Source organism: Hyperolius riggenbachi, chromosome 9 (assembly GCF_040937935.1).
Source record: "Hyperolius riggenbachi isolate aHypRig1 chromosome 9, aHypRig1.pri, whole genome shotgun sequence".
NCBI classification, from domain to species: domain Eukaryota; kingdom Metazoa; phylum Chordata; class Amphibia; order Anura; family Hyperoliidae; genus Hyperolius; species Hyperolius riggenbachi.
This window is the reverse complement of record NC_090654.1, coordinates 179,811,260-179,833,875: the sequence shown is the minus strand read 5'-3', so window position 1 is coordinate 179,833,875 and position 22,616 is coordinate 179,811,260.

Here is a 22,616-nt window from a genome sequence, read left to right as displayed (position 1 = left end):
AAAGGACCTTCAGCGCAGCTGGAGGCATTGTCACTGAGAAGAGAAGTCGCCAAAATCACAAAAGTGTTCAGTACCTCACCTTTATCCAAATGAATGAGGCATGGATCCCAGAGGGCTACTGACTGCCCGAAGACTAAGTCAGTCCCCGTACACAGCATCTCTACCTGCACGCCGTGTGACTGCCTGCCCCATGACTAAGTCGGTCCCCACACAGCATCTCTGCCTGCAGGCCGCTTGACTGCCTTCTCCGCCACCACCAACAGGGTCCAGGACTTCAGGCGGATTCCTGAATTTTTCAGGCCGCTGCTAGCAGCGGCCACTATAATAATTTTTCTGGTGCGTGTACATGCCTGCCTAATTTTTCTGGCTGCACTGCAGCTGCAGCAACAAAACAAAAGGCATGTACATGTGTCAATTCCCCTTCGTGTATGTTACCTTGCCGCGGTGAAGGGGCTTGCGTATCACAATGAAGCAATGACCAACGGCCATTTGAGTGTCTTGGGGGGGGGGGGGGCAAGATAATAAGGTCGTTGCTTCATTGTGGACAGACAAAATTCGATCAGCTGGACAGTCACTGTTGTTCTGTCATTGAGCTACCTCAGCTCAGCGACCATATGGGCTTGAAAACTGCCATGGCCTGCACTCTGGCCATGGTGCGCACCAGTCCAGCACAGCCGTCACTACACAAACAGCTGTTTGTGGTGCGTTACACAATGAGTTTGGTCTGTCAGTGTGAAGCAGTACTCTAATTACACTCCCTGATTGATGTATACACATGCAAGATGTTTTAAAGCACTTTAGGCCTCCAATGTAGCATGCAATGTGATTTCTGCCCTTAAAACGCTGCTTTGCGTCAAATCCAGATTTTTCCCCGGGACTTTTGGCGTGTATCCCACTCCTCCATGCAAAAACTCAGATGTTAGACCCCTTGAAACATCTTTGCCATCACTTTTCTGGTCAGCATAAATGTTTCTAGTTCTCAAAGTTTGCCTCCCCATTGAAGTCTATTGCGGTTTGTGAAAGTTTGCGCAAACCGAACTTTTGCAGAAGTTCGCGTTCGAGGTTCGCAAACCGAAAATCGGAGGTTCGAGTCATCTCTAGTCATTATGAGAGTCTGCAGATGGGCAAGGTGGAGTTGGTGAATGAGGAGGGGATGGGTCATGTGCCTCTGCTGAAAAGCTTATTTTTTATTGCCAAGCTGAATATAAAACATCACATCTTTATTATAAAATGCTTATTGTATTTAAAACAAAGGTGAATTGAGGTGAATTGAAATAAATTGACAGAAGTGATGTTTTTTTTTTTCTTCCCCAATGTCCCTTCATTTTGTGGCTCTCGAAAATTTTTGACCCTGACTTGCTGTATTTATTTATTTTTTTAATGTGACTTTACTTTCATCTCCATTCACAGTGGGATGTTGTGTTATACTGCGACGTTAAAGATGCATAAGGTAAATCTAACGCAACTCAAAGTCACACAAAAAGTGTCCACGTTAAGCTATGTTAGGTCACGTTGCATTATAGGGCGTGACATTACGGCGCATGTGTCAACTTCATAACGTGAGGAATTCTAATATATGTAATTCATCAACTTTTACATTGTCATAGGCTACCATTATATCTGTTAACGCGTCAATTATGACCAGCGCACTGCAAGCAGTACATCTTGATAATGTGACACGCTACAACTCAATGCAACGCGTGCACTGTGAATGGCACATAGATTTAACATTGCTTTGCATTTTGTAACATTACTTTGTCCCTAATGTCTCACCTTAATGTCCCACTGTGAATAAGGACTTAAAGTGGAATAATAACGACATATAGTTAAATGTAGTAAATAATTTGGTATACACACTTTTACATGAATTATTCCAGTTTAAGCATCAGAAACACTTCCTATATCTACCTTTAAATGGCTGTATATTGGTATGTAATTCCCAGTGATGCTCAGCCTAGTCTATGATGTCACACAACATTCTCCTCCCAGTGCACTCTGGGAGACCAGGTGTTGTTTCTGCTCGCTTAAAGTGATCCTAAAGTAAAAAAAAAAAAAAAAAGACTTTTACTCACCTGGGGCTTCCAATAGCCCCATGCAGCTGTCCGGTGCCTTTGCCGTGTCCCTCTGATCCTCTTGTCCCCGCCGGCAGCCGCTTCCGGTTTTGCCGTCAGGAGCCGACAGGCTGGGAACGCGAGTGATTCTTCACGTTCCCAGCCACAATATCATATCACCCTCTATGCTGCTGTAGCATATAGCATGAAGCATATAGCAGCATAGAGGGAGCTATTGTGGCTGGGAACGCGAAGAATCACTCGCGTTCCCAGCCTGTTGGCTCCTGGTGGCGAAACCAGAAGTGGCTGCCGGCGGGGACAGGAGGATCGGAGGGACACGGCGAGGGCACCGGACAGCTGCAGGGGGCTATTGGAAGCTCCAGGTGAGTAAAAGTCATTTTTTTTTACTTTGGGATCACTTTAACAATAAACAAACAATCCACAGTGATGTACTTTGCCAGCAGTAAAGATGACACCATCTGTGATAAATTGATAAATTAAAAATATAAATCAAGGAGAGACAACATTTTACAACTGCAATAGAATTCAGTACATGTTACATGTGTTTCTGTAAAACACATGGCCACCTGTGTTGAATAACAAAGTGTAGTGTGCTCAGACCCTAAAGCCTCACACCTATGCTAGATAAAAATGTCATCCAATAATGACTGCCTCTGCCAAAAATCTGGCATACAATTTGGCAAGGTGTCGATTCCCACCGACACCGTGGGCAGCAATTAGACTGAAGGATCAATTTGGCTTTGCATTGGGTGAGAGCATTGTTCTCTACACTTGCCCCTGTCACCACATAATGTCACTCCTACTCTGCTCCACTAGCCTTCCTCCCCACTGAATAGCAAGAGAACATGCCTCTAGCCTGCAGGCTAGTGATGCATCTGTACAATGTCAACTCTGCAATGTTGCTTGAGGAATCAAGTCCAGATCCCTGCCCGGTAACATGCCTTGTATGTGTGTACGAAGCTTTAAACATTTAAAGGCAGATTTCACATTGGCTCACTAACCTAACTAAAGGTACATACACAAACCAGATAAAAGTCGGCCTAAACAGCCAATAACAACCACTTCAGCTGATGATCAATGGCCTTTCTAATGTGTGTACAACATACGTCTGACCTCACTTAATGATCCAACATGTTAGATCCTTAATGACCCCGATGCCTGAGCATGACGATTGTAATGTAGTTTTCACTCCTCACCCGACAGCAGAAATCTGCCCTGTCATGCACCAATAATCTTATCTGATGTGTGTGAGAGAGAGAGCATACATGCATTTTATGTTCTCTTCTTTGGCTTTTACAGCATGAATTAATTTTGGTTACAGAGTGCAGTAAGCTTAATGGGTTTCAGTCTGGCTTGGCACTGTGTGTCTGTACAGGTGTGTTTGATAGATACCAACAGCAGAGGCTTAATGTCAGTTAATGTGCCAGAACACCTGGAAGTGACTCAGTCATTGTCTTTGTTGAACACTTCCCATGTGTAGTCACATATTACAAATCTGGCTTTAGCCAAAATGTTTTCCAAGTGTTACTTTGTTTTCAGTACTTATTGGTCTGCAGTGATAACTCCCACATCCTGCTCTTACAGAACACTGCAGCAAAATTACAGTTGTATTTTGTTTAGGAGAAAATAGATATCAGTAAATATGTTTCCCTTGTACTGCAAATCATAAACAGGGATGCTCTCATGAGTAATAATGAGTGTGTGATTTAAATGAGCATTAATTAGCTCAGGTGTGCGGTGGGGACATAAAGGGTTAGTTACTCATAATTCCACGTACTCCCTGCACTCCATATAGCTTGCACGTGTCCAATTGGACGCGTTGCAAGCCTCACTGCGGACACTTCCTCCTTCAAGCCTGAAGGAGGAAGTGCATGATGATGAGGCTTGCAACGCATCCAATAGGACGCAGTCAAGTTATTTGGAGTGCAGGGAGTACGCAGAACAATGGGTAACTAACCCTGTATGTTCCCGCCGCACACCTGAGCTAATTAATGCTCATTTAAATCACGAATTTGAGTGTTCACACACTCGTTATTACTCATGAGAGCATCCCTGATCATAAATATAACATATAAGTGTTTATGTGGTTCATCTCTCTCTATATATATTGGCTGAATATTAAGAGCACCGCCTTTGACATGGGAGACCAGGGTTTGAATCCTGGCTAGGGTCAGTACCTATTCAGAAAGCGTTCAAGACAAGACTCCCTAACACTGTATGTCCCAGTGGCTGAAGCTCTTGAGCGCTTTGAGTCCAGCAGGAGAAAGGCGCTATACAAATGTTCAGATTATCGTTATATACATACTGGGGTATAGGCAAACATCGAAAACCTTCAGGGCATCTCTGCAACCACAAAGTCTTTTAGAACGGTGTACAAAAACCCACATAGTGGCATGGCAGAGGGGTATTGAGGTTGAAATGTTCCTCCAAAAATCACATATAGTTTCAAGATTTTTCACATAAAGGTCTTCAGAAGGGAGTCAATGGATGTCATATGTGCCTGCCTGAGAATTGGTATGTGCAGCCAGTGTCTGAGATACATGAAAAATGTTGTATTTATCTGCCTAAATATTTTAAATTGCAGCCACAGAATGTGAGGCCTGAACATTTTGGCAATTACCTGCTTAAAACGTTATTTTATCACACTGGAGACCTGAAAAATTGAGCAATTACCTGCCAGATAAATATTTGAATTTCAGCCTCGGTATGAGACAGAGGCCAGAAAAATCGGGCAATTACCTGCCAAACATATATCTACATTTGAGCCTCTTCAGGAAACAGAGGACTGGAGTAATTGGCATGCCCCAGGATAATAATATAACTTTTTTGTTTGGGTAAAGCTTATCGAGGTAGGAGCAAATAAGATACAAGGTGCAATGCTGGTGGTGGTAAAGGATAACTGTGCTTATGGCCAGGGTGGACATGAGACCTAGAGTAACAGACATGCACCAGGGTAACAATATTATCATTATTTTCTTTCAGAGTAAAGCCAACAGAAATGGGATCAAATGAGATACTGGATGCTGTGCTGGTGTTGGTGCAGGATAGCTGTGCCTGTGGCTAGGGCAGACATGAGACCTGGAATAACTGGTATGCACCACAATAATAATATACATTTTTGTTTGTGTAAAGCCATTCGAAGTTTGACAGTATGAGATACTGGTTGGCATCCTGTTAGTGGTGCAGGATTGCTGTGCCTGAGGCCAGAGCCGGATCTTCAACCAGGCACCTCAAGCACCAGCTTGGGGCCCCATCCTGGCAGCAGGTAACTTTTAACTGTACTGAAACTATAAAGCTTCAGTATAGTGTCCTCCACACGCACAGATTTCCATTGCCAAGTACCAGCAGGCAGGTGAGGGGGGACTATTTTCTCACCAGTCTGCTGCTGGCGCAAGCATACTCCCTGGCCAGCCCGACAATTAATCTTTAGTTCCGGCCAGGGAGGAAGAGCTGGAGGTGGCACTGCTGAGCACAGAGACTTGAGTCTTGTGATGTGAGGAGGACCACGAGAGAAGACGGGAATGCTGCTGCTCAGAGTTAAGTAGAGGAGTGGGTTGAAGGGGATGGGGGGTCCGCTGCTACTGCCATAATAGAGGCATTGATGAAATAAAGCCCCGACCATAGTCGCTGGAAGCTCCGCCCACAACCCACAGGAAGCTCTGCCCACAACCCACGGGAAGCTCCGCCTCCCAGAAAACCCGCAGGAAGCTCCGCCTCCCAGGACACCTTGCAACTCCCTTCACCAGCACCAACACTGACCCCTCTTCCCCTGCTGCAACCCACACTGACCTCTCCCCGCAACCCACACTGACCTCTCCTTCCCCCCCAGCCCACACCGACTTCACCCCCCCCCCCCCGCAACCCACACTGACCTCTCCCCCCTGCAACCCACACTGACCTCTACCTCACCCCCCTGCAACCCACTCTGACCTCTCCCTCACCCCCCTGCAACCCACTCTGACCTCTCCCTCACCCCCCTGCAACGCACACTGACCTCACCCCCCTGAAACCCACACTGTCCTCTACCTCACCCCCTGCAACCCACTCTGACCTCTCCCTCACCCCCCTGCAACCCACACTGACCTCTCCCTCACCCCCCTGCAACCCACTCTGACCTCTCCCACACCCCCCTGCAACCCACACTGACCTCACCCCCCTGCAACCCACACTGACGTCTACCTCACCCCCTGCAACCCACTCTGACCTCTCCCTCACCCCCCTGCAACCCACCCTGACCTCTTCCTCACCCCCCTGCAACCCACACTGACATCTACCTCACCCCCCTGCAACCCACACTGACATCTACCTCACCCCCCTGCAACCCACTCTGGCCTCTCCTTCACCCCCCTGCAACCCACACTGACCTCTCCCTCACCCCCCTGCAACCCACTCTGACCTCTCCCTCACCCCCCTGTAACCCACACTGACATCTACCTCACCCCCCTGCAACCCACACTGACATCTACCTCACCCCCCTGCAACCCACTCTGGCCTCTCCTTCACCCCCCTGCAACCCACACTGACCTCTCCCTCACCCCCCTGCAACCCACTCTGACTTCTCCCTCACCCCTCTGCAACCCACACTGACCTCACTCCCCTGCAACCCACACTGACCTCTCTTCTCCCCCTGCAACCCACACTGTCCTCTCCTTCCCCCAGCAGAGTCCACACTGGTCTCTCCCACAGCAGCGTCCACACTGACCTCTCCCTCCCCCAGCACCGCCCACACTGACCTCCCTCTCCCCCAGCAGCATCCACGCTGACCTCCTCCTCCCTCAGCAGCGTCCACCCTGACCTCTCCCTCCCCCAGCAGCGCCCACACTGACCTCCCTCTCCCCCAGCAGCATCCACGCTGACCTCCCCCAGCAGCGCCCACACTGACCTCTCCTCTCCCCCAGCAGCGCCCACACTGACCTCCCGCAGCAGCATCCACACTGACCTCTCCCTCCCTCAGCAGCATCCATACTGAACTCTCCCTCCCCAGAAGTGCCCATACTGACCTCTTCCTCCCCAGCAGTGCCCACACTGACCTCACACTCCCCAAGCAGCGTCCACACTGACCTCTCCCCCTGCAGCGCCCACACTGACCTCTCCCTCGCCAGCAGTGCCCACACTGACCTCTCCCTCCCCCAGCAGCATCCATACTGACCTCTCCCTCCCCAGCAGTGTCACCTGGAATGTGGATATTTAGTAAAAATGGCTGATGTTTATTGTTCCAGTGGCGTACAAGCTGAGGTCAGTGAGACCTGCGGCCTTGTCCACAGAACAGCTTCTTGGTATGTTCTAGGTCTGCTGACAGAACTGCAGATTTTCTCTCTAAGAGAAAATCCCCTTAAAGGGCAGGTCTGCTCATCAAGCCTTTTTGACTAACTCAGTCCAAATAACTGAGGCCTACTTAAATTATAACACTCTCTACTCCGGTCACTGCTGTCTATTTTAAATTTCCATTTCCAAGTTGCTACAAGTACATAGCTACTCGGTAAGAGCATAGAAATTCGTATGGGTGCCAGAAGCCTAAGGCACCCTCAGTTCTTTTATGACATTACTAGTCTACCTAAGCCCAATTAAAAACGGGCTCTAGGTAGTGATACCACACCACCGCCGCACCCACATGGCTGCCCTGCTCCCTGGCCCCTCCTCCTGTCCCAGCGGTTGACTGTACAAAAAAAAACAAGGGCACGCAACCATTCAGTTGACACAGGGACACTTGCATCTTATTGTATAGGATGCAGGGGGAGGCAGGGAGGGGGGCCCAAATCTGCTACTTTGCTTGGGGCCCCATTTGGCCTTAATCCGGCTCTGCCTGTGGCACATCATCCTCGGCAGCAATTTGGCTTGTTCTTGAAGGCAGGGGAGTGTTACTGTTGGCACCTCTTTGGCTGTTAATGGATCTTACTGTACCATCATAGTGAAAAGCAGAATACAGCATCTGTCTCCTCAAAAGGTCCCATCAGTCTGCAGGCATCACGTATAAGCACCCTTTGCCTTGGCCTTGGGTAAAAATAAGCCATATCCCCAGAGACTGTCCTACTAGCCAGTGCACACAGGTACTCATTCACTGCATATTGCTGCTAATACAGCCAGGGATGCTCGGGTAGTACTTTTTAAAACCCTAATGTATTCGGATTCGGGTACCCAGATATCTGGATCCGATTCGGATATCCGACCAAATTACCCGCGGGTACCCGACCTATTCGGGTATCTGGATAGAAAAACCGGAAGTGCCCTTTAAATAGCTTTAAAAAGGGTTTTTAGGGTAAATGATGCATGTATTGCATATGGCAAACTTGCTGTCCAATGAGGGCAGAGTGAAAAACTGCCAGATTGGGGAGGTGAAGATTCCCCTGCGGCCTGAATGGTATGCTGCTGCCTTTCTCCCTGTGGCGGTTGGGGGTTGAGTGGTGCGGCTGGTGGTATGTGGGTCCCGCATTCAACGGCCACTGTCTGCAATGCTGATCCTCTGTGCCAAACCCTCCTTAGAGTCAGAGCTGACATCCCCATCCTGTGGATGGTAGTCACGGTCCTTCATCCCATCATCATCATTCCCCCCTCCTCAAAACCCAGAACATCCTCCTCAAACTCCTTGCGGCTAACAGCCCTGAGTTCAATCGTGGCGCCTGGAGCAAAAAGCTCACTGACTGAGGGTAGGCTGCCCGCTGGGGTCGACACTGACACGGCAGACCTTCTGAGGGTGGCCATAATGTTGCTCGCTGTCCTCTTGCCCTTGCTGCCCCTCCCCTGGCTGCCGGTGCCAGCAGACATAGTACAACTTATACATGATGATGTCACCACATGGGGTACTTTTACTTTAATAAAATCGGGGTTGGACTGTAAATCAAATCAGCATGGAGTGACAGACCGCAGAGTAGAGGACAGACAGTGCACACTATCTGTGTAACTGTCACACTGACAATGCTCAGCACAGCAGCACTGCAGTAATCTGTAGTAAGCTAACACAGTACTACTCTCTAACAACTAACTGCAGTACTAACTACAATACAATAACACAGTAATCCTATTCCCTAACCTATACTGTCCTGCTGTCCTGCACAGCACACACAGACACAGACAGGACCTAACTGAGTGAATGAAATCAATTACAACAATAGAACAATAGTGTAGTGAAGGTGTTTAGCACTCAACGCTTTAGGTTTATCACTGTATACAGCACTTGCTAAGCCAACAGCACTGGAGCAAGTCTGTCAGAGAGCAGCCAGCCACACAAGCAAGGACTATCTGTCTCATCATGCCAGCCCTCCTTACTATACAGGGGGGCTGGCCAGGGTTCCCTTCTGTGATTGGGTGCCAGGGCTTAGGTTGAGAGGCCTCTGATTGGCTTAATGAGGTCAGGTGGGGCTTGCCAGGATTCCCCTCTTTGATTGGTTGCTAGGGCTTCTGCTGGGAGCCCTCTGATTGTCTCAATGACATCATCTCCTTACTTTCAGTACCCGGATCCAGATATCCGCGTGTACCCGGGTTATGTGGCCAGATACCCGCAGATAGCTATCCGGATCTGGGCCCAGGTATCCGGAATCCGGATCCGACCCGGATAGCGGAAAAATGGTTGGATACCCGGGTTACCCGGGTACCATGCAAGGCACATGATTCAGTTTTCCCATTTTCAGTGCAGACACTCATTGGCCTGTGCCTGCAGAGTGGACAGCATTAAAGGTCCAGTGTGGCTTTTTGCTGTCAGGCACAACATCTGCAACACAGCTATGGCGGTACCAACGACTGCACTTTCCTGCCGTGCAGTCCTTCTTTGCCCACCGTCACTACCCATGTTTACCCAGTAGGCAGTGGAGGTTGCGTACCTTCCCTGCCTGTGTTTTAAAGAGCTGGTGTCTGTGGTCAAATGGATCTTGGCCCCAACACTGTGTGCCAGAGATTGGGTGACCTGCAGCTGCACATGCTGTTGCAGGTCCAGCATCATTTTTCTGGAACATTCCATTGTGGTACTGTGCTGTCTACAAGATTCATCCAGCTGGTAAGATAAAAGCTGGCAGGCTAGCAGTTCTGAGAAGCCAGTAGTTAGACGTTTGGCATGAGGGTTACTAGGCAACAACATTGTTTTCCCCTCCAACATCTGTGGGATGGAACGTTGACTCTGTGGGGATGACCATGAAGTGGACAGCCTGGAAGGTGGTGTAGAGGACAACTGGGAATGAAGGAGAGGAGGAGGGTAGGAGGCAGAAGGTGGAACACAAGGAGGCTGGCTTGTGCTTTGAGTGCTTCTTTCTTTAACCACTTCAGTCTTCAGTGTTTTTTCACCTTATGCATCTGAGCAATTTTTACCTCTCATTTATTTGTCAATAACTTTATCACGGCTTATCACAATGAAATGATCTATATCTTTTTTTTTTCTGCCACCAATTAGGCTTTCTTTGGGTGGTACATTTTGCTAAGAATTATTTTTTCTAAATGTATTTTAATGGGAATATTAAGAAAAAAATGGAAAAAATCATTATTTCTCAGTTTTTGGCCATTATAGCTTTAAAATAGTACAAGCTACCATAATTAAAACCCACATAATTTATTTGCCCTTTTGTCCCGGTTATTACACCATTTAAATGATGTCCCTAACACAATGTATGGCACCGATATTTTGTTTGGAAATAACGGTGCATTTGTTTCAGTTTTTGCGTCCATCACTATTTACAAGCTTATAATTTATAAAATATTAGTAATATATTCTCTTGACATGCATATTAAAACAATTTCAGACCCTTAGGTAACTATTTATGTTTTGTTTTTGTTTTTTAGTTATATCTTTTTTTTTATAAAAAAAATGATTTGGGTACTTTTTGGAGCATGTGGGAGGTACGCAGTTAATTTTAAATGTAAGTGTGTGTCTATATATTTAAAAAAAAAAAGTATGTAGATGTAGTTTTACCTTTGGCCACAAGATGCCATCAGTCATTTTTTTTTGGTCCTGCAAGCGTAACATGTACGCTTACAGGAAGTGCAGAGGAGAAGTAACACTTAGAATGAACATGGCTTCTCATAGAAGCCATCGGTCTTTCTGACAGAGACTGTGTTCCCATTCATTGATCTCCGGGATAACGGTGGTGAAACGGGAGCATGCGCGATTGGCCGCAAACGTGCGCACAGCCGCGCGGCAGCAGCCTTTTGGACGGAGCAGCTACGTCCAAAAGGATTAAATGGTTAAAGGCTTTGTGCCACAGGGCTTTGTGATGGGACTCCAGGTGCCTTCTCGGTAAAGTTATCCCTACGTGGGTGCTGGTCTTCTTATGACTAATTTTCTGGTGACATAGGATGCAGATGGCTTTTGGTCTGTCAACGGCACACACACCGAAGAATTTCCATACTAATGAGCAATATAACACACTAGTGCATGGTAAACACCATACCATATACAGATGTTGTCTGGTGTGGTGTATGTAAGCTACCACACCACAGACAGCAACAACAAAAATATAACAGTGCCGTCAGGATACGTCCTTATAAAAATTGTTGTGGTAAATAGTGGTGAACTGCAAGGAACAGAGCACCTCCAAGCATCTACAGAAGCATGTTCTAGTGTGTTCCAGCACAGTGATGTCAGTAAAACATGCTTGTACAGCCTGTAACATAAAAGAAAAGATGGACACCGTGAGCCCAATAAGGTGCAGTATGTACTAGTAGTAGAGGAAGAGGTGATAGAGTAAATACAATATACTCACAAGTTGGGGTTACCTCTCAGGCAACCACTGATAATGCAAGTGGGGAGATTAGACCTGACCCCACTCAGGATTAAGAAGTCGCTCTCTGTAGATAGGGAAAATGGGAAAAAAACACTCCTCCACCAAGGGTGGACTTTTACAATGTTATAGGTATACAGAGGCGTCAAAAGAATAAAAGTATCTAAAAAATTTTAAAATAGAGGAGGCAGTGGTGGATTCATCTCCTCCATGTAGACACAAGATAATATTGATGTTATATCAATAAAACAGTTTATACATTCCAAAAGGTCATACAATGCATTTCGCAGCATTGATCCCGCTACTTCAGGCAATAAGAATGGAGCATATACAAACAGGTCTTTAATTCAACCAAGCACCTCTGTGACAGAGGGGTCAATCTTGCAAAACACGTTGTGTATTATCCTTTGGAGTGTATAGATAAACTGTTTTATTGATATTACATCAATATTGTCTTGTGTCTGCTTGGAGGAGGTAAATCCACCACTGCCGCCTCTATTTTTAAACTTTTCAGATACTTGTATTCTTTTGGCACCTTTAACACTGTACAGCCTAAGGGCCCATTTACACTTAATCAGGTGGTGTGCGTTAGTACGTGTTGGTATGCGTTAGTACGTGTTTTTTCCATAGCAGTGCATTGTGAAAAAGATTTCAGTTAAAATGCGTTAAAGGGGCACTATGGTTAAATTCTTCATTTTAAAGTGACTCCGAGCTCATCTAAAAAATAAAAGTTGTACTCACCAGGGGCTTTGTCCAGCCCAGTGCTGGTCGGGAGGTCCCACGCCGGCGTCCTGGCTCCTCTCCTTCTCCCCGCTCCGGAATGGCTGACAGGCCGCAGCCCAGGCGACACTCTCCCGAGTGTCGGGCTGCTTCTTCCGCATATGACGCGGGTTACGTCACACGCCAGCCGCCTCGCGTCATCACGGCGGCCCGCGTGAAAGTACTGCGCATGTTGACACAATAGGTGTCCGTAGCTGTGCCAGCTTCAAATCAGGGGTCCTTAGTGAGCAGCGTGGACCTACAGAGCCGTACAGCGCTATCCTGCGCTGTACGCGCACGGCGGCTGCAGCCTGCAAAGAGCTCAAGTCAGAATTCGGCAGTTACAAGTTGGGATAAACCCATCTGAGCGGACCAGAGGGGGGAGAGATATAACGGGAACATGGAGAGCAGTAAGAGTGCCTCCTATCACACAATGGTTTATGCCGAATTCTGACACCCTCCATCCCTGCCACCCCAGCCATCAAACATTGATTGCTGTTAGACTAAGAGGGCCACAGGGCCCACAACCTCCCCAACACCTTAATATCTAGTTATCTGGCTTGCAGTCACTGCTATGTATCCCCTTTTCTTATTTCTTTCTGCTTCATACACAATTAGGAATGACAGCTGAATGAATTGTGCGCCCCTCCTACACTGCGCCCTGAGGCTGGAGCCTCTCCAGCCTATGCCTCGGCCCGGCCCTGCTCACAATATTTTGTCAGGACTGAAATGTACCAGTTGCCGTCAGTTATATGTCAGCAGCTGTCAGTTACAACTGAATGTGCAAGGTAATATGCATGTTTCCCTATGGCTCATGGAGGATGGAGAATTCTATTGACCACAATGGACACATGGGACGCAGGAAAGGAGAAAGAGATTGAGTAGTAGACTACACAGGAGGTAAGTATGACCTGTCTATGGTTATTTTGACTTTTTATTTTCAGTTCAGGTTCTCTTTAAGATAACAGATTGGGCAGCCAGGTGTGCCCCTCAGATAGCAGTATCTGAAACCCCCAGATAGCAGTATAAGGTAACTTTTGTGCCCTTTAGATAGTAGTATTAGGTAGATTTTCTACGCCTCATTAGTACAAAGCAGGGAGGTTTGACGCACGGTGCTCATAACAATAACCTAAGTTAGCAATGGTGTTATAGTATTTTTCAACAAGCTGTGATATATTAATAACCATGACAACTAATCCTATCCTCCCCTACACCTCATAATTTACACTTAATTTACACATAAATATAAGTGATAGCAGAAGTTTCTGTTCAGAAACTGCCATTTCCAAGTAGAAAAATGAAATGAGGTTATTGCTTAGTACAAGTTTTGTGTTTTGAGTAATGTACATTGAAGTCTATGGCATCAACTTCCAAGTTAATTATAAAAGCACAACAGAACCAAGAGGGATCAGGAGGCTGACATATTTATTTCCCTTTAAACAGTGCAGCTTTCCTTAGCCTCTGTCTCTAATAATCTTAACTGTAGGCCCCGAACAAGCATACCATGCAGTTGTTTCTGACTGAAGTCTGACTGGATTAGTCACATGCTTGCTCCAGGTGTGTAATTCAGACATTACTGCAGCCAAAGAGATCAAGAGTGATTAAGATGTGGAATGCATTGCCACAGGAAGTCGTTATGGCAAACTCTATACCTGCATTTAAAGGGGGCTTAGATGCTTTCCTTGCGTTGAAAGACATCCATGGCTACAATTACTAGGTAATGCCTAATGATGTTGATCCAGGGATTTTATCTGATTGCCATCTGGAGTCGGGAAGGAATTTTTCCCTTTAGGGGCTAATTGGACCATGCCTTGTAAGGGTTTTTTCGCCTTCCTCTGGATCAACAGGGATATGTGAGGGAGCAGGCTGGTGTTGTACTTTATACTGGTTGAACTCGATGGACGTATGTCTTTTTTCAACCAAAATAACTATGTAACTATGTAAGAGGACTGCCAGGCAAGTGGCATTGTTTAACCACTTAAGGACCGCCCCCAGCCGATGGGCGGCGGCAAAGTCCGGGCCCAAACGACTGCAATACGCCCATCGGCGGGGGCGGCTGCGGAGTGGCTATGCGGCGATTGCGTCATTCGTGACGCGATCAGCCGCCGGGGACTGACTCCGCCCACCGTTCGCTGTAATCCGCCGGCCGTTCGGAAGCACCGGCGGGTTACTAGCACCTGGATCGCCGCTGAAACAATGTATAATAGGCTTTGTAATGTATACAAAGCCTATTATACTGGCTGCCTCCTGCCCTGGTGGTCCCAGTGTCCGAGGGACCACCAGGGCAGGCTGCAGCCACCCTAGTCTGCACCCAAGCACACTGATTTCCCCCCCCCCTGCCTCCTGATCGCTTACAGCACCCCTCAGACCCCCCCCCCTGCCCACCCCCCAGACCACTGTTTGCACCCAGTCACCCCCCTAATCACCCATCAATCACTCCCTGTCACTATCTGTCAACGCTATTTTTTTTTAGTCCCTAATCTGCCCCCTACTCCCTCCTGATCACCCCCCACCCCTCAGATTGTCCCCAGACCCCCCCCCAGACCCCCCCCTGTGTACTATATGCATCTATCCCCCCTGATCACCTGTCAATCACCTGTCAATCACCTGTCAATCACCCGTCAATTACTCGTCAATCACCCCCTGTCACTGCCACCCATCAATCAGCCCCTAACCTGCCCCTTGCGGGCAATCTGATCACCCACCCACACCAATAGATCGCCCGCAGATCCGACATCAGATCACCTCCCAAGTGCAGTGTTTACATCTCTTCTCTCCTCTAAACACCCACTAATTACCCATCAATCACCCATCAATCGCCCCTATCACCACCTGTGACTGTTACCCATCAGATTAGACCCCAATCTGCCCCTTGCGGGCACCCAATCACCCGCCCACACGCTCAGATTGCCCTCAGACCCCCCCTTATCAATTCGCCAGTGCAATATTTACATCTGTTATTCCCTGTAATAACCCACTGATCACCTGTCAATCACCCATCAATCACCCCCTGTCACTGCCACCCAGAGCAGAGACAAGGTCCTCCAGCACCCAAGGCTGAGACACCAAAGTGCACAGTTCCATCCCTCCCACCCCAGCCGTCACACACTGATTGCTATTAGACTAAGAGGGCCACAGGGCCCACAACCTCCCCAACACCTTAATATCTAGTTATCTGGCTTGCAGTCACTGCTATGTATCCCCTTTTCTTATTTCTTTATGCTTCTAAGACAATTAGGAATGACAGCTGAATGAATTATGCGCCCCCTCCTACACTGCGCCCTGAGGCTGGAGCCTCTAGAGCCTATGCCTCGGCCCGGCCCTGCTGCCACCCATCAATCACCCCCTGTCACTGCCACCCATCAATAAGCCCCTAACCTGCCCCTTGCGGGCAATCTGATCACCCACCCACACCAATAGATCACCCGCAGGTCCGACATCAGATCACCTCCCAAGTGCAGTGTTTACATCTCTTCTCTCCTCTAAACACCCACTAATTACCCATCAATCACCCATCAATCACCCATCAATCACCCCCTATCACCACCTGTCACTGTTACCCATCAGATTAGACCCCAATCTGCCCCTTGCGGGCACCCAATCACCCGCCCACACGCTCAGATTGCCCTCAGACCCCCCCTTATCAATTCGCCAGTGCAATATTTACATCTGGTATTCCCTGTAATAACCCACTGATCACCTGTCAATCACCCATCAATCACCCCCCCTGTCACTGCCACCCATCAATCACCCCCTGTCACTGCCACCCATCAATCAGCCCCTAACCTGCCCCTTGCGGGCAATCTGATCACCCACCCACACCAATAGATCGCCCGCAGGTCGGATATCAGATCACCTCCCAAGTGCAGTGTTTACATCTCTTCTCTCCTCTAAACACCCACTGATTACCCATCAATCACCCCCTATCACCACCTGTCACTGTTACCCATCAGATTAGACCCTAATCTGCCCCTTGCGGGCACCCAATCACCCGCCCACATGCTCAGATTGCCCTCAGACCCCCCCTTATCAATATGCCAGTGCAATATTTACATCTGTTATTCCCTGTAATAACCCACTGATCACCTGTCAATCACCCATCAATCACCCCCTGTCACTGCCACCCATCAATCACCCCCTGTCACTGCCACCCATCAATCAGCCCCTAACCTGCCCCTTGCGGGCAATTTGATCACCCACCCACACCAATAGATCGCCCGCAGGTCCGACATCAGATCACCTCCCAAGTGCAGTGTTTACATCTCTTCTCTCCTCTAAACACCCACTAATTACCCATCAATCACCCCCTATCACCACCTGTCACTGTTACCCATCAGATTAGACCCTAATCTGCCCCTTGCGGGCACCCAATCACCCACCCACACACTCAGATTGCCCTCAGACCCCCCCTTACCAATTCACCAGTGCAATATTTACATCTGTTATTCCCTGTAATAACCCACTGATCACCTGTCAATCACCCATCAATCACCGCCTGTCACTGCCACCCATCAATCACCCCCTGTCACTGCCACCCATCAATCTGCCCCTAACTTGCCCCTTGCGGGCAATCTGATCACCCACCCACACCAATAGATCGCCCGCAGATCCGACATCAGATCACCTCCCAAGTGCAGTGTTTACATCTCTTCTCTCCTCTAAACACCCACTAATTACCCATCAATCACCCCCTATCACCACCTGTCACTGTTACCCATCAGATTAGACCCTAATCTGCCCCTAGGGCACCCAATCACCCGCCCACACCTCAGAACGCCCTCAGACCCCAGCCCTGATCACCTCGCCAGTGCATTGCTTGCATCTATTTCCCCCCTCTAATCACACCTTGAGACACTCTGATCACTCGGCCAAACCCTCAGATCCCCCTCAGACCCCCTTCCGATCACCTCCCCAGTGCATTGATTGCATCTATTTTCCCCTCTAACCGCCCCCTGAGACATCCATCAATCACCTCCTGTCACCCCCCTAGCACTCCTATCCATCAGATCAGGCCCAATACATCCTGTCATCTAAGAGGCCACCCTGTTTATGACCGGTTCCACAAAATTTGCCCCCTCATAGACCACCTGTCATCAAAATTTGCAGATGCTTATACCCCTGAACAGTCATTTTGAGAAATTTGGTTTCCAGACTACTCACAGTTTTGGGCCCGTAAAATGCCAGGGCAGTATAGGAACCCCACAAGTGACCCCATTTTAGAAAGAAAACACCCCAAGGTATTCTGTTAGGTGTATGATGAGTTCATAGAAGATTTTGTTTTTTGTCAAAAGTTAGCAGAAATTGGATTTTTATTGTTTTTTTCACAAAGTGTCATTTTTCACTAACTTGTGACAAAAAATAAAATCTTCTATGAACTCACCATACCCCTAACGGAATACCTTGGGGTGTCTTCTTTCTAAAATGGGGTCACTTGTGGGGTTCCTATACTGCCCTGGCATTTTAGGGGCCCTAAACCGTGAGGAGTAGTCTAGAAAACAAATGCCTCAAAATGACCTGTGAATAGGACGTTGGGCCCCTTAGCGCACCTAGGCTGCAAAAAAGTGTCACACATGTGGTATCGCCATACTCAGGAGAAGTAGTATAATGTGTTTTGTGGTGTATTTTTACACATACCCATGCTGGGTGGGAGAAATCTCTCTGTAAATGGACAATTGTGTGTAAAAAAATCAAAAGATTGTCATTTACAGAGATATTTCTCCCACCCAGCATGGTTATATGTAAAAATACACCCCAAAACACATTACACTACTTCTTCTGAGTACGGCGATACCACATGTGTGACACTTTTTTGCAGCCTAACTGTGCTAAGGGGCCCAAAGTCCAATGAGTACCTTTAGGATTTCACAGGTCATTTTGAGACATTTGGGTTCAAGACTACTCCTCACGGTTTAGGGCCCGTAAAATGCCAGGGCAGTATAGGAACCCCACAAGTGACCCCATTTTAGAAAGAAGACACCCCAAGGTATTCTGTTAGGTGTATGATGAGTTCATAGAAGATTTTATTTTTTGTCACAAGTTAGCGGAAACTGATATGTATTGTTTTTTTTTTCACAAAGTGTCATTTTCCGCCAACTTGTGACAAAAAAAAATCTTCTATGAACTCACCATACTCCTAACAGAATACCTTGGGGTGTCTTCTTTCTAAAATGGGGTCACTTGTGGGGTCCCTATACTGCCCTGGCATTTTAGGGGCCCTAAGCCGTAAGGAGTAGTCTAGAAAACAAATGCCTTAAAATAACCTGTGAATAGGACGTTGGGCCCCTTAGCGCACCTAGGCTGCAAAAAAGTGTCACACATGTGGTATCGCCGTACTCAGAAGAAGTAGTATAATGTGTTTTGGGGTGTATTTTTATACATACCCATGCTGGGTGGGAGAAATCTCTCTGTAAATGGACAATTGTGTGTAAAAAAAATCAAATAATTGTCATTTACAGAGATATTTCTCCCACCCAGCATCTGTATGTGTAAAAATACACCCCAAAACACATTATACTACTTCTTATGAGTACGGCGATACCACATGTGTGGCACTTTTTTGCACCCTAACTGCGCTAAGGGGCCCAAAGTCCAATGAGTACCTTTAGGATTTCACAGGTCATTTTGCGACATTAGGTTTCAAGACTACTCCTCATGGTTTAGGGCCCCTAAAATGCCAGGGCAGTATAGGAACCCCACAAATGACCCCATTTTAGAAAGAAGACACCCCAAGGTATTCTGTTAGGTGTATGATGAGTTCATAGAAGATTTTATTTTTTGTCAAAAGTTAGCAGAAATTGGATTTTTATTGTTTTTTTCACAAAGTGTCATTTTTCACTAACTTGTGACAAAAAATAAAATCTTCTATGAACTCACCATACCCCTAACGGAATACCTTGGGGTGTCTTCTTTCTAAAATGGGGTCACTTGTGGGGTTCCTATACTGCCCTGGCATTTTAGGGGCCCTAAACCGTGAGGAGTAGTCTAGAAAACAAATGCCTCAAAATGACCTGTGAATAGGACGTTGGGCGCCTTAGCGCACCTAGCCTGCAAAAAAGTGTCACACATGTGGTATCGCCATACTCAGGAGAAGTAGTATAATGTGTTTTGTGGTGTATTTTTACACATACCCATGCTGGGTGGGAGAAATCTCTCTGTAAATGGACAATTGTGTGTAAAAAAATCAAAAGATTGTCATTTACAGAGATATTTCTCCCACCCAGCATGGTTATATGTAAAAATACACCCCAAAACACATTATACTACTTCTTCTGAGTACGGCGATACCACATGTGTGACACTTTTTTGCAGCCTAACTGTGCTAAGGGGCCCAAAGTCCAATGAGTACCTTTAGGATTTCACAGGTCATTTTGAGACATTTGGGTTCAAGACTACTCCTCACGGTTTAGGGCCCGTAAAATGCCAGGGCAGTATAGGAACCCCACAAGTGACCCCATTTTAGAAAGAAGACACCCCAAGGTATTCTGTTAGGTGTATGATGAGTTCATAGAAGATTTTATTTTTTGTCACAAGTTAGCGGAAATTGATATGTATTGTTTTTTTTTTCACAAAGTGTCATTTTCCGCCAACTTGTGACAAAAAAAAAATCTTCTATGAACTCACCATACTCCTAACAGAATACCTTGGGGTGTCTTCTTTCTAAAATGGGGTCACTTGTGGGGTTCCTATACTGCCCTGGCATTTTAGGGGCCCTAAGCCGTAAGGAGTAGTCTAGAAAACAAATGCCTTAAAATGACCTGTGAATAGGACGTTGGGCCCCTTAGCGCACCTAGGCTGCAAAAAAGTGTCACACATGTGGTATCGCCGTACTCAGAAGAAGTAGTATAATGTGTTTTGGGGTGTATTTTTATACATACCCATGCTGGGTGGGAGAAATCTCTCTGTAAATGGACAATTGTGTGTAAAAAAAATCAAATAATTGTCATTTACAGAGATATTTCTCCCACCCAGCATCTGTATGTGTAAAAATACACCCCAAAACACATTATACTACTTCTTCTGAGTACGGCGATACCACATGTGTGGCACTTTTTTGCACCCTAACTGCGCTAAGGGGCCCAAAGTCCAATGAGTACCTTTAGGATTTCACAGGTCATTTTGCGACATTTGGTTTAAAGACTACTCCTCATGGTTTAGGGCCCCTAAAATGCCAGGGCAGTATAGGAACCCCACAAATGACCCCATTTTAGAAAGAAGACACCCCAAGGTATTCTGTTAGGTGTATGATGAGTTCATAGAAGATTTTATTTTTTGTCAAAAGTTAGCAGAAATTGGATTTTTATTGTTTTTTTCACAAAGTGTCATTTTTCACTAACTTGTGACAAAAAATAAAATCTTCTATGAACTCACCATACCCCTAACGGAATACCTTGGGGTGTCTTCTTTCTAAAATGGGGTCACTTGTGGGGTTCCTATACTGCCCTGGCATTTTAGGGGCCCTAAACCGTGAGGAGTAGTCTAGAAAACAAATGCCTCAAAATGACCTGTGAATAGGACGTTGGGCGCCTTAGCGCACCTAGCCTGCAAAAAAGTGTCACACATGTGGTATCGCCATACTCAGGAGAAGTAGTATAATGTGTTTTGTGGTGTATTTTTACACATACCCATGCTGGGTGGGAGAAATCTCTCTGTAAATGGACAATTGTGTGTAAAAAAATCAAAAGATTGTCATTTACAGAGATATTTCTCCCACCCAGCATGGTTATATGTAAAAATACACCCCAAAACACATTATACTACTTCTTCTGAGTACGGCGATACCACATGTGTGACACTTTTTTGCAGCCTAACTGTGCTAAGGGGCCCAAAGTCCAATGAGTACCTTTAGGATTTCACAGGTCATTTTGAGACATTTGGGTTCAAGACTACTCCTCACGGTTTAGGGCCCGTAAAATGCCAGGGCAGTATAGGAACCCCACAAGTGACCCCATTTTAGAAAGAAGACACCCCAAGGTATTCTGTTAGGTGTATGATGAGTTCATAGAAGATTTTATTTTTTGTCACAAGTTAGCGGAAATTGATATGTATTGTTTTTTTTTCCACAAAGTGTCATTTTCCGCCAACTTGTGACAAAAAAAAATCTTCTATGAACTCACCATACTCCTAACAGAATACCTTGGGGTGTCTTCTTTCTAAAATGGGGTCACTTGTGGGGTTCCTATACTGCCCTGGCATTTTAGGGGCCCTAAGCCGTAAGGAGTAGTCTAGAAAACAAATGCCTTAAAATGACCTGTGAATAGGACGTTGGGCCCCTTAGCGCACTAGGCTGCAAAAAAGTGTCACACATGTGGTATCGCCGTACTCAGAAGAAGTAGTATAATGTGTTTTGGGGTGTATTTTTATACATACCCATGCTGGGTGGGAGAAATCTCTCTGTAAATGGACAATTGTGTGTAAAAAAATCAAATAATTGTCATTTACAGAGATATTTCTCCCACCCAGCATCTGTATGTGTAAAAATACACCCCAAAACACATTATACTACTTCTTCTGAGTACGGCGATACCACATGTGTGGCACTTTTTTGCACCCTAACTGCGCTAAGGGGCCCAAAGTCCAATGAGTACCTTTAGGATTTCACAGGTCATTTTGCGACATTTGGTTTCAAGACTACTCCTCACGGTTTAGGGCCCCTAAAATGCCAGGGCAGTATAGGAACCCCACAAATGACCCCATTTTAGAAAGAAGACACCCCAAGGTATTCTGTTAGGAGTACGGTGAGTTCATAGAAGATTTTATTTTTTGTCACAAGTTAGCTGAAAATGACACTTTGTGAAAAAAAACAATTAAAATCAATTTCCGCTAACTTGTGACAAAAAAAAATCTTCTATGAACTCACCATACTCCTAACGGAATACCTTGGGGTGTCTTCTTTCTAAAATGGGGTAATTTGTGGGGTTCCTATACTGTTCTGGCATTTTAGGGGCCCTAAACCGTGAGGAGTAGTCTTGAAACCAAATTTCTCAAAATGACCTGTGAAATCCTAAAGGTACTCATTGGACTTTGGGCCCCTTAGCGCAGTTAGGGTGCAAAAAAGTGCCACACATGTGGTATCGCCGTACTCAGG